Source organism: Larus michahellis, chromosome 3 (genome assembly GCF_964199755.1).
Source record: "Larus michahellis chromosome 3, bLarMic1.1, whole genome shotgun sequence".
NCBI classification, from domain to species: domain Eukaryota; kingdom Metazoa; phylum Chordata; class Aves; order Charadriiformes; family Laridae; genus Larus; species Larus michahellis.
The window spans coordinates 94,097,024-94,114,094 of record NC_133898.1 but is presented as its reverse complement, the minus strand read 5'-3'; the positions used below and the strand labels follow the sequence as shown (position 1 = coordinate 94,114,094).

At 41.4% G+C, this 17,071-nt stretch overlaps 1 long non-coding RNA gene across 2 annotated transcripts in view; it reads right to left on the bottom strand.

The window, feature by feature from the left end:
- LOC141740114 (uncharacterized) overlaps positions 1-10,942 on the bottom strand; it is a 32,940-nt gene extending 21,998 nt beyond the window's left edge. Inside the window, exons 1-2 of one of the 2 annotated variants that reach the window (XR_012585886.1) lie at positions 10,677-10,942; positions 10,146-10,222 (exon numbers count right to left, since the gene is read on the bottom strand). This is a non-coding gene — a long non-coding RNA (uncharacterized LOC141740114). The remainder of the gene's footprint in view (positions 1-10,145; positions 10,223-10,676) is intronic. The other variant, XR_012585887.1, reaches the window with a different exon arrangement.
- Positions 10,943-17,071: the final 6,129 nt, after the last annotated feature.

Below are 17,071 nucleotides of genomic sequence, written 5' to 3'. Positions count from 1 at the left end.
AACTCACAGCTGGGGAGACAGACGCTGTCATGTGCATGGGATGTTTCTGCAGAAAACTGAAATGCAAGCATCACAGTTTGTACTTTTTATTGACTCCGCTTTTCCAAGCACAGCCAGCTACCACACTAGGATAAGCAAATTACTTAATTTTATAAATATTTTATGGGTTGCAAAGGAGAAAGTGAACAGTGAATCTAGGCAGCAATCTACACATATTTGATTTCTATTCACCCAATCATCAGTATCTTGTTCTTGCTGTTTAAGCATTCCCCTAAATAATAGGTGGCTAATGAACTTGTGCCTCTTTGGTGACCTCAAAACATTGATGACTGGGAGACTGGAATTCACTGTCATTTTGCATTTCTCATATAGTTTCCACAATTTGCTCAAGGTTACTCAAAATATACACTGACAGAAGTGGGCCAAGTTTTGGGGGAAGAAGGAGGAGAGCTGGGTTACAAGGGTTTATTTCTGAGCATTCTGACTGTAATCCAGCAATACAGATAAGCACATTGCAACACAGCAATATGAGGCTATGTATATTCTCAGAATTAGATGCAGCCATAAAGAGCTTCCAAAACTGGAACACATAGCACTATAACTCCACTAAACAATGAAATGCAGAAAGTGAAAATGCATTTTATAGTTCAGTTTTTTTTACCTTTCAGCATCCCAGGAGCAAAAGGAAAGAATAAAGATTTGGTAAAGATAAAGTGCTAAAAGCTGCTTTAGAAAAGATGTTTTGTCCTTAAAGAAAAAATGTACATCTTTGAAAAAAAACAAACCTCCATCACTCCAACATTTCACAGTAGACATTTCTTGATCATTTACATTAAGTGTAATATTCTGAAAAACACAAAGGTTCATATGGCTGGGAGACTGGAAGAAAAATGCATTTATGTGGTCATACAAAAAAAATTGCAGTTTATTGTATATCTTGGGACCACATCCTTGACAATATCCCATCCCAAGATTTTTAAGTTATCTTATTGATTTGATGGAACTTGAGTGCACGGAACAATGACAGATATGGTTTATAGAAGTTCATATATTTTCACAAGCTGGACACAGGCCTTCAAGATGTAGGAGAACCATATTTCAGAGTAAAGAAAACAGATGGAAAGATGTTGTTCCGAAATTAGTCACTTTTTGCGACATTATACAGGAGCCCTACTTTAATATGATTACTAAAAAAATAACACCACCTCAGAAATAGCAAAAGCTTTTCCTTTTCTTTAATCACCTATTTGAAGATATCCAACCTGCTACACAAAGTTAAATTTTTCAGACCAGTAAATCACAGTGAGGTTTTTTTTAAAGAATTTCTGAAGGAAATTCAAAGCAAAAGCCTTCTGCCTCTAAGAACGTTATGAGTTTCCTGGCGTTCACTTGGCTGGTGCCAACAGGCAAGCTTAGGAATGCCACTATTTCAAGAGAATTGGCTAGAGAGCAACTAGTTTCTCCAAGGCAATAAATCCTGTCCAGCATAACAGATAAGACACAGGTCTTTTGCTTGACATGCAGACCTACATGTTCTCGTCCAAGTGGTGGGCTGGAAATCTCAAGCAATCAGTTTTCTCCGGTCCAAGAACCCATAAAGTTCCAAGAAATCTCACTGGAGCTCGCCTCAAACAGAATCCCAAAGCAGAACAGAGGGGATAATTAGGAATTCCCTTTGCCAACACATACAACATCTCTTTATTCTGTAGCTAACACAGCCTCCTTTCCTATTGGCAGTATGTACAGAGAGTGAGACAATATAAAGGATTACAGATAAGCTTTTTTTTTTTTGAGTAAACAATGCTTGACATGCTTCCTTTTCTGGAGCCACAAATAAGAGCTAGTGGTAATGACCATGGTGAAGCTCTGTTGAACTCCCAGTCCCTTTATTTTTTTTATTTTTTTTTAAAGGAACTGAATGCACAAGACAATAACACCACAAAAATTCTCAGAAGTGAGCTAGAAACAAATTCAAACTTTCCTCTTATGAAGGTGACCATCATCCTGCCTTCTTTAATTTGCTCACACTTTATCACTTCCATCCTTATTTCTTCTTCAAATGTCCTAGTGTAATTTAGATTTTATGTAGACCATTAGCAACAAGGCGTTGGCAAAGATTCTGCTCTTTCTTACAGGAAGATGCCCAGCAGGTTTACAAACAAAAACTTCCTTGAACTTTGGTTTGAGTCTTAAATTCTCCATAAGCCAACCATCATGCTTGAGCAACTCATCCATCATGGCCTGACTTGTGCATGGATAGATGAATAGGATTGCAAGAGCTCACAAGAGTAAGAGGTGAAAGACAGAACTGCTGACAGCCAAACTCTGAGCAGTTTTGCCCCTGAAAGAGATAGCTGGAAAGGGTGGGCAGTGCTAAACAAAATCCTCCTCAGTAATTCAGAGTTCTTCTTGTCACGCAGTGGTTTGGTCCTTCTCAGCTAAATGCACAAATTTAACTGTCTTCAAGACTTCTATGGTGATTATTTCTGCAATATCTGGGCTGCTTGCTACTGGTAATGTATGTCTCCTTACAAGACCTCCCTGAGCTAAGAATTGCCATTATCCCCGTTCTGCAAATATAGCCATAAGCACCAACAATGCTGAGGGTAAATGGAGCTTGCTCCTAGGTCCAGAGTAGCCACAGCACTGCAGTCCTCAGCAGGGGCAAAAATTAAATAGTCAGGTTTGAAGCGTGCCTCAAATTCCTATGGGAAGCCCGAGAGTAGAGCAGGGAATTAAATTCAATGCCGTCAGGTCCGAGGGTAGTTCCTCAACATCAGACCAGCCTGTCTTGTTTCCCTGAGTTTAAAAACTGGTTTGATTATACTGCAAAATCTGCCATGAAAACCCTTCATTTTATTTGCAGTATCCATGCAGAATACATTTGACTAAACAAACTTTCTCAACCGATTTAAACCAGGACAACACTTCTATGAAGATAAGACTGCCTTCACAGCCCATCCCGATAAACTCAGCCCCAAAAAGAATGGACTGCAACATCGTTCATACTATTGGCAGTAACAGCTCGTTTTGGCTCCAGATGAAGCTATTGCATCTGAGTAGTCATTTGAACATCTGCACTGAAATTTGGGAGCCTGCAAACAACAAGAGTCTATGCAGTTCAGTAGGAAACAGTGCTGCGCAGTGGGTGCTGCGGGAACACCCAGGAGAGGCAATCCCAGCTCAGCACACAACTAAGGTTACGCACATGGATAGAGCTGTTGAAGTTGGTGGGTGCATTAGAGTGCTTATCTATTTAACTTTCAAGTGGGTGTGGGCCAGAGCAAGAACAAACAGTGAAATCTTGATGTGTTGCAATCACCAAAGGTCCCACTGAAGTCAGTGCTCTATGGATGCCACCTGTGTTAGCAAGAGTTATAGCTGGCAATGCTTTCAGAGTTGGGATGCTGTGCATTGCGCTGCTGTTCCAGTCTGTGCCAGTAATTCTGAGAACTCACTTTTGTTTCATTACTTACCTTCTCCCCCCACAATGAAACCATGCAGCTGAGACACACAATTTAGGTTATTGCATGCCCAGGGATCTTCTGTAGGCCTGCAGAAAGTTGTGCGATTTATATTAAGAAAAAAGAACTCTTCCATTAGGTACACACTGTATTACCTTATGTTTGCCATAGGCTTATAGTACGCACATGAATAGTTACAGCGACTCAGATACTCGCTGTTAACTTGTTATGCCAGTGCAGCAGCAGAGGGCAGATCTCCCAGAATGTATACAATGGTGTCCCCCTGCCCGTCACCTACCTGCTGATACCTGACAAATACCTTCAGTGCTACATCCATTTTAACAGGTAGGGAGCAGAGGACTTTTTAGAAAAGTGTCACATGGCGTAACAGGAACAGCCAGGGAGCTCACCAGGTCCATCAAGTCCGACAGAGACCCTTCAGCATGTGATTTCTTAGTGACCATTTTTGTTACTTATTCCCTGTGTTAGTGTCACAAACCCACTTTCAGAATCCTGTGAGGCTCCAACATTTCTATCTGCTGGGCAAGGCACTCTTGCATCTAAAGACTCAACAGTCTCAAAAAACAAGTAATGATGCACTTGCTAATTAACCACAGTTCTCCAAGCCAACTAGCCATTCGCATGCAAAAAGCATGCAGCTGGCTTGTCCACAGCCTTATGAACAGACACAACAACAAGGGCCCATGTTCTGGTAGCCCACATTTTGCGTTCAGGGTCACCCCTACAGATATTTGGCTTACACTGCATTACAGACGCTGGTTGAGTAGCCAAGTAAAACACAGCTTCACAGAGCTGATGTTCCTTGTTCACTTGATTTATTTTAAAACATGCATACAAAACTCAGCGGATAGCTCAAACCCCATATCTGTTTATCTGTGGTCAAGCAAAAAAAGACAAGGTCTCTACTGTGAAAGAGGGGATAGACTTAAGCATCACATTCAATTTGGCCATTGGAGAAACCGTCATCATCCACCACGAGCAATAAAACCACGCAAAATGACAGTGCCAAAAGTGTCAAACAGATGCACTTTTCAAACAGCCCGACACTACATAAACAATCTCCTAAATTTACACATTTTCTAATAAGGAAGAAACAATTATTCCACTGTCAGACTCACTCACTGACTTCAAAAGAAAATAGTTGACCGGGAATGGAAATTGTCATCAGCAATGAATGCATCACAGTAGCTAACCTATCTAAAATCTAAAGCTCTGGGTTTGGGTGCTTGTAACTTCCTGCCAATTCCCACTTTTAAATAAAAAAAAAAAAAAAACAAAACATTTTCCATTGTGTGCAGGGTATGTACGGTGTCAAGGCCCAGATATATACACCTCACAGTTATTCCTGCCACACGACTTTGTTAAACGTTTCAACAATCATTTCACCTCCAATCTGTTTCCTTCGGGAGAGAAACGGGGGTCCTCAGAGCAGCAGAAGTAACACGGCACTACGGGATGTGTGCAACGGTAAATGCAAGACGAGGTAGCACAAACAGTGATAGTAGTGCTTGACACATTAAAGCAACACATCTATAACTCGTGTGAAAATATTATCCTGCTACAGGCTGAGTTGTCCTCTCTGCTTCCACTTCTTCCCAGTGGGAGCTGGCGATCCCAGGGAGCACACAACAGAGCCTCCCACAGGCTCCAGCGACGACTGCCTTGCTTGACCCTTTTCTCCTCTCTGGATTCATTTCCTCTTTAATCTGCTGATTCCTGTTTGGACACAGAGTAGTAGTTCACTTCAAACCACATCTCAGCGCTTCAGTCGCCAAAGCGTGGTGGTATATGAACATAAATCAACAGAGATAAGCTGATAGTCGTTAAGAGCTACAGCCGACATCTGTACTCACAATAATTCAACAATCCACACATAAACAACAGCTCCATTTCCTAGTTTTGTGTTTTCATAAGTTAATGAAGGGAGATAGGTTTCCCCTGAGAGGTGCTGAAACTCCACAGAGCGTTATTTACCCTTCTTTCAAAAGCATAATTTTCGCCAACGGAAATTACTCAGAATGCCATAAAACATGTTTTTCTAACAAAACGAAGTCCAAACCCTGCTTCCTGGACCAACATGAACTTTCCAATGGAGGACAATAAAGCTACCTCTTAGACCAGGGAAAACATTATTTGAAACATACAACAGTGGTAAATAAATACAGAGACACAAATTTCACCTCATTTTGCTTTGGTTTATGGGTAACGCAAAAATTGCATAATGATCTCAGTTTGATCCTGCCTGGTACATGCTGAAAGGCTTTCTCTGGTCCACTAATCCCAATCAAGTAATGGCTGTCCCAGATATCTTTCAACAAAAACACATCTTTGTCAGTGCTTTCAAAGAATTAGCTATAGATCAAACTGGTTTAGATATAGCTTAAAGAAAAAAAAAAAAAAGAAAGAAAATAAGAAGGCTTCTTTCTTGTCTGTATATTTTAAAGCTGTATAAAGAGTTTTTTCATGGCTCATACAGGCCAGAGAGTATTTTTATCACTAGTATATCTGCCTCTATACCGTGGAGCTGTTTTCCTTTAACTGTAACATCCCAGGTCTGCGCTAGAAATTTTTACCAGTTTTGTACTGCAGGACGTGGGTGAGATGATCTATTTCTATTTTAAGTGACAAAACCATAATGGTGTTTCAGTTATATCACGAGGGGGGAAATACTTCATTTAGGTATTGCTTAGTGTATACTTGCAATGCCATGAATTTCTGCCAGCAAAGTTGTTCTTTTGTCACCATAAACTATGTTTACATTAGACAAGTTCAACATTCTGGTTAGAGACAAAGCTTTCCTAATGAGATTATGAGGCCATTAAAACTTTTCTTATGAAGGAATGGCTGCACTGTTTTTAAACAGAAATTTATTTCTGTTCGAATGAGCTCCTCACAGAGCATTTTCCCATATTATAATCTGAGATATTTCAACCCAATAAACAATAAAATACTACGTTTTATGTTTTATGTTTAGTTTTATGTTACTAATTTTTTAGTTTATGTTTAGTTTATGTTTTATGTTTAGTTTTATGTTTAGTTTTATGTTACTAATTTTTTAAATTTCAAAAGCCTGGAACAAAATTATAGTCAGTCTGTAGCAGTACCGAGGACAAATACAGAGGACCAGGCATGACTTTTTTTTTTCCCTGCATGAACATTACCTTGCTTGATTAAAAGTAAAAGAATATTGTCCAGATATGGTTGCTGGATATTTAATAGACAATTATTACAGTTCTTCTGAAAAAAAAAAAACCAACATAATAAACAAATACATCTGAATAGGAAGTGTGTCATATTAACGTAATTGCCTGATGTCCCAGACTCGCAGGCACCAAAGACCACTGCTACCAGCAGAACTGGGAAAGGCAGAACAAAAAGAGCTTTTGCACCTCAATAAAAACTGATGATTAAACCAAAACGGTGTGTGATCTTTCACAGGATGAATGAAGTCTTTTACACAGATGTCAACTCTGACCTGGATTTCTAGCCTCTGAATTGTTTAACTTGTGTTTTAAAAATATGCACCTAGATGCAGATGGATCTAGATGCAACAGCAGGGACAGGTGATTCGAACTAAATAAATACCCACAAGCATTTCTGAAATTATAAACTTTTGAACACTCCAGAGAGATTCTGGTTCTCTAAAAGTTATGGCCTCTACCAGACTCACAATTTCACTAAGTCTATTCAGCCAGCAATCATGGTGACAAACCGAGTCACTTGCAGTGACTCCTGATGGGGCTTTTTTGTTACTACCAGGCAGTTTTGGTAAAATAAGTAAGGTTCTCCAAGCATCAAGAGAAGGTCCTGGGTGCTGCATGTGCAAGTTTTCAGAGGATTTTGTGCTGAATGTGGAATGAAATGAGGGCCAACATTGGATGCGATGCTGAGTCCTCTAGCCATGCACAGATGCCGTACGGTAGCACAGGAGCCCTGGCAGAATCCCACCTACACTTCACAGGCTCAAAGACTAACGTGGCCTCGGCTGCTTTCATAAGCAGTCTGGCTACTCTTCCTTTGCCATGGAACCTTTTGGAGTTTAGAAATGGGAAAGGGGGAAAGAAGGGGGAAGGAAAGAAAGAAGGGGGAAGGAAAGAAAGAAGGGGGAAGGAAAGAAAGAAGGGGGAAGGAAAGAAAGAAGGGGGAAGGAAAGAAAGAAGGGGGAAGGAAAGAAAGAAGGGGGAAGGAAAGAAAGAAGGGGGAAGGAAAGAAAGAAGGGGGAAGGAAAGAAAGAAGGGGGAAGGAAAGAAAGAAGGGGGAAGGAAAGAAAGAAGGGGGAAGGAAAGAAAGAAGGGGGAAGGAAAGAAAGAAGGGGGAAGGAAAGAAAGAAGGGGGAAGGAAAGAAAGAAGGGGGAAGGAAAGAAAGAAGGGGGAAGGAAAGAAAGAAGGGGGAAGGAAAGAAAGAAGGGGGAAGGAAAGAAAGAAGGGGGAAGGAAAGAAAGAAGGGGAAGGAAAGAAAGAAGGGGGAAGGAAAGAAAGAAGGGGGAAGGAAAGAAAGAAGGGGGAAGGAAAGAAAGAAGGGGGAAGGAAAGAAAGAAGGGGGAAGGAAAGAAAGAAGGGGGAAGGAAAGAAAGAAGGGGGAAGGAAAGAAAGAAGGGGGAAGGAAAGAAAGAAGGGGAAGGAAAGAAAGAAGGGGGAAGGAAAGAAAGAAGGGGGAAGGAAAGAAAGAAGGGGGAAGGGAAAATTTTTTACCTTATTGTAACTCTGTAACTTTAAGATAAATTGTTAATTTGGATTCTACCCTTTGGGGCTTATTCAGCTCAGGTAAGTAAGATTGGGCTGGTTTGGCATTGTATGTCCTGTACCATAGGAATACCTTATCTACCCCTATTCCTTCAGGATTCAAGGGGACAAGAAGCATAGGTATTTAACACGGGGGAAAAGAGTAATCCATGCAAAGAAAGCTTCTCAAAAAGCCTGCTTGCTGTAGGTTGAGTAGCCCTTCTGTATTCTTTCAGCAGTTATCCACATGGATCTATCCCATCTACCAGTTAGTGTAATGCATGACTCCAAGAGCATGAAGAGTTCCTTAAACATGATCTTCTGAAATGGGCATCTGATCTAGACCAGGGCACATGAGGAGCATTCAGAACATGGACCAAGGCCCACACAGGTGCTTTGGAAATTTCAGAAATCTAGTTGTTTTTCAAAGCAGGCAACTGATGCTTTACAATGGATACATCCATTTTTTAATATCTTTGTTCTGCCTGACATGTTTGGTCAGCCAAGGTATTCTGAATTCAAGAAAGCACTAGTTTCCAGCCTCCAAAATGGAGCTCCTCCTCACCTTTGATGCAACGTATTCCTGTGCCATCACCTCTCAGTGCTGGTACAACTTCAGATAGACATTCACTTATTAGGCAGATTGGTTTTGGGTCTAAGAAGAAGGAAGACTAGGAAGACTAATTGGTTGAAGAAAGCCTATCCCCTTATTTGAAAAACATTTTAAAGAACTCCCCGTTTATTCATGAAAACATCATGATCAGAGGAAAGTTCATATAAATGAGGAGGAAGGTACTGAGTAGCTAACACGACTGAGCTGTAAACCCTATGAGATCCTGCATACCACAGTTGCATTGAATGTCAGCATGATCTAATTTAAGAATTAAAAAAACATGGTCAGTCTTCCAGGTTTAGAGTCTCAGGTGAGAGGTTGAATATCTTCTATGACAAATACCTTGTAACATCTTCAGTAATTGTGTTTAAATAATTTTCCAATAGTGATAGGTTTTTTCAAATGTTCTCTATTTTGCTGCAAAGACTTACTAAACGTGTTAGAAGAATACAGAGGTATTCAGACCAAAATGAGAAAAAATTTAAAATAGTAAGAGTGAATAAATAGGACCTACTTGTTCAAAAGAAAACCAAATTACAGAAAGAGTCCAATAAATAAAACCACTTACTCCTTGAAAAGAATTTTACTGTCTCATTTGCACTAACTCTTTCAGTGCTCAGTTAGCCATTACTTCATCAAAATTATAAGTAGAAGAATTACGGGTGTGCTCAGGCTATCTTCAGATCTCCCAGTATTTTTTCATTAATGTTAATATGCCATTAGAACATTCTGCACTTGAGTTAGTGACTCACGATATTAGATATAGCCCTAAAGCAATCAAGAGAGTCACAAATATCTCACAGCACACTTTCGTAGCAATGCCCTAGAAAATATCCTTTGCATCTGAAATTCATCACTTCCTAAGCAACCTCGTAAAAATGATAACTTTAGAGATGCCCGCAGCAATGCAGGCAGTACACAAGCCCCTCTTCCACAAGTCACTTCACAGTGCCCTTATTAGCATTCATGAGTGGTAGAGCTGGCTGGTAGGGAGCAAAGCACTGACTGTCATCTCGTCATGTTGAATCAGTCACCGCTGATATGAGCTAGTGAATAATGCGGTATAAAGTGAGCACTTCTGCAGATAATGGCAAAACATCAAACCGACAGTAAGGGCATCATTGAGTGTAAAGCATGATACTCATTTCACAGTATGTTTTACTTAATAATACTGACAGTGAATAGGGCCTTTTAAATACAATAAAAATAACTGTTATTTGGTGGCATCTGAATATAAGGCATCAGAGAAATCCAGCCTTATGAAAAAGGAATCGAACAACAAAGTTTAAAACATCTTTGATGCAGGAAGAAGATTGTAAAGATACCTTTGATGCAGGAAGAACAATGTGAAGATACCTCCAGTTCCATGTGAGATAAGCAAGTGTTGAACACTATAACCAACCTAGAAAGGAGATTAGCAGATGTTATCTATATATGTCTACCAATTGCACACCTTTCCCCAGGCTCTACTAGTTTTTATTTATATGGAAAGATTCTTTTTCCTTCAGTACTTATTCCACTAGCAACAATAGTTTTGATCTGTAATTTATCATTGCACACTTTCACCCAACTGCAAAACACCCTCTCCACGTACACACAGAGGTTTCCCTACACGGTAACAAATCTGATGTGGAAGTAAAAGAGATTCTGAAATTGTGGGACAGAGACCTAGGAAGAAAGTCCAAAGTAATCTCGGAGTTGGGTATTGTGCAGGAAAAGAAGAACAGATTAGTATCTCTAATTACAAAACGGGGATGAGATAATGGTTGCAAATGCATGGCCTGAAGTGTTCTTACCTTTCGTGTTAAAGTAAAGTTAATATCCATAAGGAAGAAACGTTCTCAAAGAGTACTTACCACATTAATCAAGTCTTCCATGTGGGAGGACAAATTCTCTCCCATGAATTGTGAATCTCTTCTTCTGGCTTTTCTCTTTAAACAGTAGAAATCCTACAGTGATTTCGTGTTGAGAGCTTGATGGCTTGCTACTGCATGAGCTTCAGCAAGATTAATCTGACTCCAAAGCAGACAATGCTGTTTCTGTACTCATTTGCATCGAATATTGTAGCGAGGGAAGAAAGTTATGTTGCATAGCTTACTTGAACATTAGTCTTTCATCAGTCAGTTGATAAGGCACTGAAAATAAACTTTGTTTAAGAAATAAAAAATGCAATTTACGAAGACGACTGCCGTAGGTGGCTATGACTCAGTATTTTTATTTTTTCAGAAATGCATATTTTAATAAAAGCCCACACAAGTGACTGACAGGATATTACCTTGTTGGTGTAAATAGGGTAGCTGGGCTGGAAACCAGCTAACAGATCCCTACATGGTAGAGATAACAGAGAAACTCAGAGCTGCACATCTCTTCTCAGCAGCCCAAGGGAACAAACCAGAACTTCAGACCTGGTCCTTATCTGTGGAATATTTTCTTATTGAATACTTTTCGGATTCAGAGTTTGGTTTGGTTTAAGTCAACACATGACATGCAGCATTCCAGAAATTTGGCTTAATCTTCAGACCCAAACTTGGCCACTCCCGCCCAGAGCTAGTGATGAGGGTGCTGGGTACATTATGCCAGGGATGTACCAAAGATGAGTTCACCCTTTTCTGGGACCTTCCCTGCCCACTCCATGCTTCTGAGAAAGGGATTCATCAGCAGATGCAAAGAGGCTGCTGCTCGCCTTGACTTCACAGCTGGAGAAAAATTGGCATAAAAATAATCAGAAGATGTTGTCACTCCATTTGGCAATAAAAGCTAAGAAGGAACATTCCTCCCCCAGACGTTCAAACCGCTCCATATGCTCTTCATGGTGAGCTCAGTGGCTGCAAACCCCCACCTATACACCCATCAGAGAGTAGCTGAGCAGGGAAAGACTCATAATGTGCTATGGCTTCCAGCTGCTACCCTGCGTCCCGATATTTCTGGAGTAGGTGTACATTTTGTGAAATATTACCCTTCAGCGCTCTGCTGAGAATAAGGTTGTTTTCCAGAGCAACAACCATCAGTCTCTATACACACCACAAAATTGCTGTAATCCCCATTGTTCTAAATGACTGCCTGAGACTTAGTAAAAACACTTTCGTTATATCAAATAAACATGAAGATCTTAAACGTGCCTGCTGAGAGACCGGAGATGCGAGATGTGAGATACAGCAAGCAGAAAAGCAGCAAGGAGGGATCTTCAAAAATTACAGGATATTTTGTGTCTAAAACACATTTCTGAAAACAAAACCAGGAAAAAGTGTTTTATGCAATGATGAGATGACAAGAAATTGTAAAAGAAAAAGGCATCACATAGGAAGGAGAAGGGAAAAAAATATAGTAGGAAGAAAAAGGAGGGAATACGGCAATAACTCAGAGTGCAAGTGACTGTGAGAGGTTTAAATTCCAGATTTAATGTTCACGGACAGATGCAAAATGTATTCAGACCCTGTTTATCCACAATGATCAAAGCTATGCTAGCTTTCTTTCCAACAGTTTCTAAAACCAGTACCCAGAGTCTTACCTCTGCACAAGGCTTGTATAGCTCCCCACATCTTTACCATGAGACTCTGGGATCTTTGCTGATTTAGAGGCTATGGATTAACCCTGCACCTTTTACCAATGGTCAGGCATTAACTACAGTGGTGACTTCTTCTGACTGGGCCGCTCTCCATCATCTTTGAGAAGTCCTGGAGAACAGGTGAGGTGCCTGGGGACTGGAGGAAAGCCAATGTCACTCCAGTCTTCAAGAAAGGCAAGAAGGAGGAGCCGGGGAACTACAGGCCGGTCAGCCTCACCTCCATCCCTGGAAAGATGATGGAACAGCTCGTTCTGGGTGTCATCTCGAGGCACGTGGAGGAAAGGAAAGCTATCAGAAGTACTCAGCATGGATTCACCAAGGGGAAATCATGTCTGACTAATCTGATAGCCTTCTACGATGGCATGACTAGATGGATAGATGAGGGGAGGGCGGTAGATGTGGTCTACCTTGACTTAAGCAAGGCGTTTGACACGGTCTCCCACAGCATCCTCATAGGGAAGCTTAGGAAGTGTGGGTTAGATGAATGGACAGTGGGGTGGATAGAAAACTGGTTGAAAGATAGAGCTCAGAGGGTTGTGATTAGGGGCACAGAGTCTAGTTGGAGACCAGTGACGAGTGGTGTTCCCCAGGGGTCAGTACTGGGTCCAGTCCTCTTCAACATATTCATCAATGACCTGGATGAGGGGATAGAGTGCGCCCTCAGCAAGTTTGCTGATGACACCAAGCTGGGTGGGGTGGCTGACACACCGGAAGGCTGTGCCGCCATACAGAGAGACCTGGACAGGTTGGAGAGTTGGGCAGAGAGGAACCTTATGAAGTTCAACAAGGGCAAGTGTAGGGTGCTGCACCTGGGAAGGAACAACCCCATGCACCAGTACAGGTTGGGGGCAGACCTGCTGGAGAGCAGCTCAGCTGAAAGAGACCTGGGAGTCCTGGTGGACAACAGGCTGACCATGAGTCAGCAATGTGCCCTTGTGGCCAAGAAGGCCAATGGCATCCTGGGCTGCATCAAGAAGAGTGTGGCCAGCAGGTCGAGGGAGGTCATCCTCCCCCTCTACTCTGCCTTGGTGAGGCCGCACCTGGAGTACTGTGTCCAGTTCTGGGCTCCCCGGTTCAAGAGGGACAGGGAACTGCTGGAAAGGGTGCAGCAGAGGGCTACAAAGATGATTGGGGGACTGGAACACCTCTCTTATGAGGAAAAGCTGAGGGATTTGGGTCTCTTCAGTCTGGAAAAAAGACGGCTGAGGGGTGACCTTATCAACGCTTATAAATACTTAAAGGGTGGGTGTCAGGAGGATGGGGCCAGGCTCTTTTCAGTGGTGCCCGGGGACAGGACAAGAGGCAATGGGCACAAACTTGAACATAGGAAGTTCCACCTAAACATGAGGAGGAACTTCTTTACCCTGAGGGTGACAGAGCACTGGAACAGGCTGCCCAGAGAGGTGGTGGAGTCTCCAACTCTGGAGACATTCAAAACCCGCCTGGACATGTTCCTGTGTAACCTGCTCTAGGTGACCCTGCTCTGGCAGGGGGGTTGGACTAGATGATCTCCAGAGGTCCCTTCCAACCCTATGATTCTATGATTCTATGATTCTGCACGGTGTGTGTGTGCTGAGGAGGAATAACAAGGGAAAGCATAGCAACAAGCTCTTCTTCTGGGACTGGCTTGTCTGAGCCAGTTTCTATTCCAGTTTCCAGACCAAGAACACACTGCTTGTCCTTGGTCTGTGGAGACCTAACTTGCTAAAGGCTTTTTGGTTCTCCTCCTCATTTCCACTTGCTAAATTGCCATAAAAAGTAGTTATGTTATGGCAGAAATTTTCACCTTTGGTATTTCTTTAATGTCGAGCCTTCAGCCTTCTTGTTTTCCATGTTACTTCCGTGTGTCAGCAAGTGGTGTAGCTTCAAAAAAACATGCTGTGTAGTCACGATTAGCAGATGAGAAGTCCTATGTCACTGTGAACTGGGAGGCCAAGGAGGAAGTGTGATCCACTTGCTAGTTTGAAAAAGTCCCTCCTTAATCACTATGATTTCAAGGCAACCTTGCTTAAGGGAAAGGGGGCCCTTAAAAGAAAATTCTGATTTCTCAGTCCTACTGGTGTGTGTCAGTGGTGCTGGCACAGAGAGACTCAGACCCTTCACGGGATCCCTGTTCTGGCCCCAGCCCCAGATTCTTCTTCATCTTATTCAGTGGTTTACCTCCAAATTCACAGCTAAGACTCGTTGGTAGAGGGTCCTGATTCAGAAGTCCGCTAAATCTCCTCACGAGAACAGGGGGCACAAAAGATACGACGGGGCACCATGGGAATTGTTCTTCACAAGTATCTTCATGCGATAAATCGGGAAATAAATAGAACTTTCCAGAGCTGGAAATGGGTACAACTCTCACAATAAAGGGGGGAAAAAAAACCAACCCAGGTCTGCAAAGTGCAGACATGGGAGATGCTTTTAGTGGCAAGATGCAAGATCAAATGTAGTGGAGGCAAATGGGGTGAGAGGGCAAGACTTCTGAAGGCAGAAAGGGAGTTTTCCTTGAGGTGGAGAGAGTGCTTTTATGGTAGCTTTTCCTTTTCATTCAAAACTGCTTTGTTTTGTGCATGTTGTTTAGCTACTTCTGTTACTCAAAAACTTCCCTTGTCCATAGACCCACACAATGTTCCGCTGTAGGTCTAAAAATACTCTCTTTACGGCAATGTGAGTATCCCCCCATCCACTTAAAGATCAAGCACAAGTTGATCGCATAATCCTGGGCTAATACTAATTGTATACATTGTAAAAGCTGAGCCTATGGCACTAAATTCAGGTGCTGCATACTGTCTCTCTCTTGCAATGGCGTCTAGCACGAGCAATCTCAAATGGAAACAATGCATTTCTCCAATGCTTACTCAGCTTTGCTCTTGCTTTTCTCAAGAAATGTCAATTTATGTCCTTCACTTAGACTTCATTTTTGCACCTCCTTAATAACATCAACAAGCGGAAAAGAAAAACAAGAAAAAAAAAGTAAAATCAGTGAGGCTACAGTTACTTTGACTGACCCAACCACAACTACTAACAAGTACAAAAAGCTTTGTGAAACCATCACCACAAGAAATGTAGTTAAACTAAAAATATTGCAATATCATTTAACTGGGACTCGATCACTGTGTTTTAAAAAAAGTCTTTTCTTTTATTGCTTGTTTTCATGCAAAGTTCACTAGAAAGTCAACTATTATGCTCTGTAAGTACAACCTCAGAAAGATCTTGCCATTTCTTACCAAAACTGTGCTTTCATGTCCTCTGTTTTCCTTGTGGGAGATTAATTTAATCTGAAACCCACCGTTACTATCCCTAATTAAGAGACTCGGCACTCCAGAGCACATTTCATAGAATGGCTTAATTTCTGCTTCTGTAGATGACTTGACACAAAAGAAGGTGCTAAGAAGGTGTCCAATAATTAATGTTCAGTAAACTGAAGGGGTTGGGGACACCATATGAAGAAGGTCAGGGGTAAAGACATCATGCAGGTACTATAAACTATGTAAAATAGAGCAGATGCACTCAGGTATTTGCGTCAACCTGCTTTATTTTTTCATACATACTTGCACATTCATACTGCTATTGTACATCGCCACTAAAAGCCAGGCACTTACATGCTATACTTATCTTCCTGATTGCAGAGATAAAAGCACCTGTCTCTCTCTTCTGTTTCCATAATTTCCAAATCACAGTCACCCTGTTTTAAGAACATAATGGTTTTTAAAAATGGATGTTTTGCATAAGTTCACACAGGCATAGTAGTGTTAGTATGTTATTTTCATTGAGACAACACCAAGCTCTATCTGCTTTGAACGGCACTTCAAGTACATAGATGCATATTGAAAGCTACTTGCTGAAATAAACTGAAGCAATTAAAATAATTTCCGATTATGCTTAGAGAAAAGTCATTTCAGAGCAATAAAAACTGATAGTCAGTCAAATCTTGTTATTCAGCCATGGCACGTGAGATTCATGTTTTGATGTCTATTAGTTCTTTAATTGTTTTCCCTTCAAGCATTGATTTGTTGAGATTTGATAGCTCTCTGGGGTTGTTATCAATTACTCTAAAATAATTTGTCCTGAAAAAATTGTCAGTGCCCTTAATAAGCGGCAAGTCTGAGTGCTTAGCTGCATGATTCATGAACATCAACTGTTAATAAGAACTCCTCACTAAAAATACTAAGAGTTCATTGCAGTAATAACAGCCTTTAATGCAGAACCTTTTCTCATAATAACTGTCCTTATACAAAGGTCGCTGTTTCATACAGAGGTCAGCAGTGGCAGCAAATGCTTCCTTTTTAGGAGGGTGCTGGTCATGACTTCAGGAGAACTAAGCAGGAGAGGAGGGGATCTGCATGAGAAATGGAAGAAATTGCATGAGTTGGTACCTAGTTCACCCTGTCCTGAGTCAGGATCAGTTACACCTGCCTTCCTCCAGCCTATTCTTAAAGACTTCAGTGATTAAGATTGCCTAGGGAAGTCATCATACCTGCTACCATAAGGATTTTTCCAGTGTTTAAGCTGAGTCCTTCATGGTCCAGCTTATTTCTTCCTTATTCACCATAGACATCAATAAGCCATGATACTTTTTCCCCTGTGCAGTATATTACTGTTGCTTTGGAAGACCCATTACTATTATCTTCTTGAGGCTAAACAACTTTAATATTTACAGTCTTTCCTCAGTGGTGAAATTTTCTACACGTGAAATGA